Genomic DNA, 3,692 nt, shown 5'->3' on the forward strand with positions numbered 1-3,692 from the left:
ATCAAACCCAAACAAAATGATAAAGAAAAAGATGTTCCTTGATATAAAAGAAGTTGGCAGTAGTTGGGAAAAAATTTTATTCAAAGAATTTATAATGAAACAAAACCATTTTTGCCTTATTTTAAGGTAGTCACAAAGTTTTATGACATTCTTAAAAACAGAAAGGGACACATTCAAAGAATACAAGGCAGTTTTATATTTGGAAAAAATAAGCAGATTTCCTTACAAACATTTTAAATCTTCATAATCAATTGTGGCAGTTAAGAATACAATTAAAAATATTAGTTTTCAAAGAGAGGAAATTTACTGCACTGTCTTTAATCTGAATTTTAGATTCAAAGTAAAGTAATTTCATGATTCTAATAGATTCAAAGATTCCATAGTTGAAGTAATAAGCCAGCATGATAGCTAATGACATTTTTGATAGCTGAAATCCAGCATGATAGCCAATGAAATTTCCTGATAGTTGAATATTGGTTTTGAAAAAACTAGCCTATTTCTATATTAATTAAATCATTTCTTAATCCTATGTTGACTTAATTCATATCTAAACAGATTTTGATTTTTCAATTTCAATTTAGTAGACAAAATATGCCATTTTTCTTTTTTTAATAATTGCTTAAAAAAGTGCATACAATTATGATGTTTAGGTAATTAAAATATGTCATGTTTTAATCACCTCAAAAATACATGCACTTTTTGAAAATTCTGATACTACACTTCATCTGTTCTGTCGTCTGACAGATGAAAGAGAAATCCTTCCAGACAGAGGCAATTTTAATATTTTTGTCCCATTTTAGAGTGCCCTTTTTTGGGGAGCTGGATTTTCCCCATATTAAAAAAACTGACCTTGTGTCCAGTTCTGTCCTTGTAGGGAGGTAAATAAATAAGAACTACTCGAAATTTTTATGTAAAAATTTGTTGGATTTGACCTAAAAATCATATTAAAATTTTATCATTTTCAATGTATTGTTCAACACATTTATTATCAAAGAACACTACAAGATATTTTAATAAAGATATAGTCATCTGCTGACAGCTACAATATAAACAAAACAGTTTGTTTTCCAATATGAATTAAAAGATTTAAGCATTAAAAATAAGAAAATTCAAGATTTGGGAAATTTATTTGGCTGACTTAACATAATTAGTGTAAAAATTATATGAATCAATAAAAAATATATTTTACAACCTTATTTTTCTTGTTTCAAAGTGTCAAAAGAAAACTGCTTTACTTTTTATTCATTTTTTTTTGTATCTTGAAATAAATTTTTAAAAAAAGTAGAACTGATCCTGTGTATATAACATAATACTTTTGTTTATTTATTTTTTGTAGAAAGCAGGTGCAAAATTTTTACATATATATGATAGTAAAGAGTGCAGGTAGATTGGTTGGTTGAAAAATTACCAGTTGGGAAGGCACTAAAGCCGTTGCTTATTAAATAGAATTCTGACAAAATAAAAGAAAGGTTTAGGTTATGCCTATAAAGACAGACATCTTTGTTGTTGTTATAAAAAAAGGCCTCAAAATTAATAACATGCAATCATATTTATCATTATTTTGATACAATAATTTATTTGATTAATTTATGAAAAAAAAAGATTGTGTTATTTTTTGACATTATTGGAAGTTAATTGTGTTTTGTCTGTTATATATATATATATATATATATATATATATATATATATATATATATATATATATATATATATATAAAGAAATAATATACGGAAGGCAGAACATGAGAACGGTAATGGTTAGACAACTATATAACAAAATTTCATAATGTAGGGGGAAGCATATGAATTACAACCAGTTGCTCAGAATATTGCAGATATATAATCAGTTCTATAGAAGGAGAGTTAGATCTTCTACTTAGTTGTTAATTTGGTGTCATCTATCCCCTAACACCCTCTCCCACTGTATATAAATTAGCTTGATATCATCTCTCACACGATCACACACAATTCTAGTTTATTATTTTAATTTCTTTGAACATATGTAAATGATCTTATATTAATTTCATTCATCTCCCATTTACTATCATGTCAGTCAGACATAATAATTTATTTCATCTACAATATAGGATCATAGGATCATAAAGCAATAAGTTTAACGTTTGATGATCCTACATGTTTGTTTTTGATTCTCAAAAAATCATCAGGCTAATTGCATGGATTCACATTTTAGGATTGTTTTTATAGCTAACCAGTGTCTACTCTAGTTCCTAATCTATTAAAGCTCTTGTTTTATTACCTCTCTCACTACATATTTTTTCATCAACTAATGATTATTTCATATCCATAGTTTCGTTTTAAGAATCTCACTAGAATTAACCACACTGATGAGCAGTAAAGCAGATAATCATATCACACCAGATAAGGTGTTTATTTCAGAATTTTTTTTACTTTTCATTTAATATTGCTTTATCATTATCATTACTTGATGATACCTGGCCTTTTGACCAGAATCATGTACACATCTGTGTAAAAATATAAATTATATTAAATAAATATACAGCTCTACATGTTAATGAGCACTATTATATAAATGTGATTGTCTGTACATCTCTGAACAAAGTTAAAATACATATACGAATGCTTATGTTTATCATCTGACTGGAATTACCTGAACCTAAAATGAAAAATATATATAAATAAAATGTAGAATGCTAAAAGCATTTTTGTAAATCCTATTTCAATTTAATTCGTACTATAAAGGGTGTATGTGGTTAGATAGATATAAGATCTATATTGGTACAATTCCTAATGTAGTATATTATTTATACGAAAGGTTTTATCGGTTAAACATGCTTAGTGAATGACTAGACAAAATTATAAAATAGAACTGTTATAATTTAAAATGTGTGCAAAAAAAAAAAAAAAAAAGAAAAAAGAAAAAAAAGGATATTTACCCAGATAAACGACTTTCTGCCTTTGAAAGTGGCTGACACTAAATGGTATAGCCTATACTGAAGACAAAAATAATTTTATCTGCAATCTACTAGATCCATGTTTATTATGACATATTTAATTAATTAGTTTTTGATGAATACACATTTTTTCCCCATTATGCTTATTTTATTTAATTTATTATATGTTTTTTTTGTTTTTTTTGTTTTTTTTTACACAGTGATCACCACTTATCAAGGCCCGGAAGCCACTCAGGGATAAGGGTTATTGCAAGTACATTACGTTAGTGTGGAGATTTGATGAAGTGTTTACTTAAGGGGGAGGTTCATTAGTAATTTGTTAACATTGGACTTGAAGACATCCAAGTTGTAGTCTGGTGGGAAGCAGGCAGACGGAACAGAGTTCCACAGGCGTGCAGTTCTAAGAAAGATCTATGTGAATAATCTATATTTTTGGACGATATTAAGTAAACATATATTTTCTTTTCCATTTATTTATCTTAATATATTATTATTATTATTTTAATTTTACTTACAGTATTCATTTTTGTAAATAAACAAATTCAATTTATTTTTAATTTATTAGATTTATAAAAAAAAAAAAGTTTCTGTAAATAAATATATTTCATTTATTTTAATTTATTACATTTATAAAAAAATTTCTGTAAACATATTTCAATGAATATAATTAGTTTTCAGATATTCTTATGTGTTGACCTAGATTTTCATTGAGGTTTTCAGGTTAGACTACAGTTTTTGTAGGCTACTTGTAAAGCAGGA

This window comes from Euprymna scolopes, chromosome 1 (genome assembly GCF_053919585.1).
Source record: "Euprymna scolopes isolate OS-2025 chromosome 1, ASM5391958v1, whole genome shotgun sequence".
Classification (NCBI taxonomy): domain Eukaryota; kingdom Metazoa; phylum Mollusca; class Cephalopoda; order Sepiida; family Sepiolidae; genus Euprymna; species Euprymna scolopes.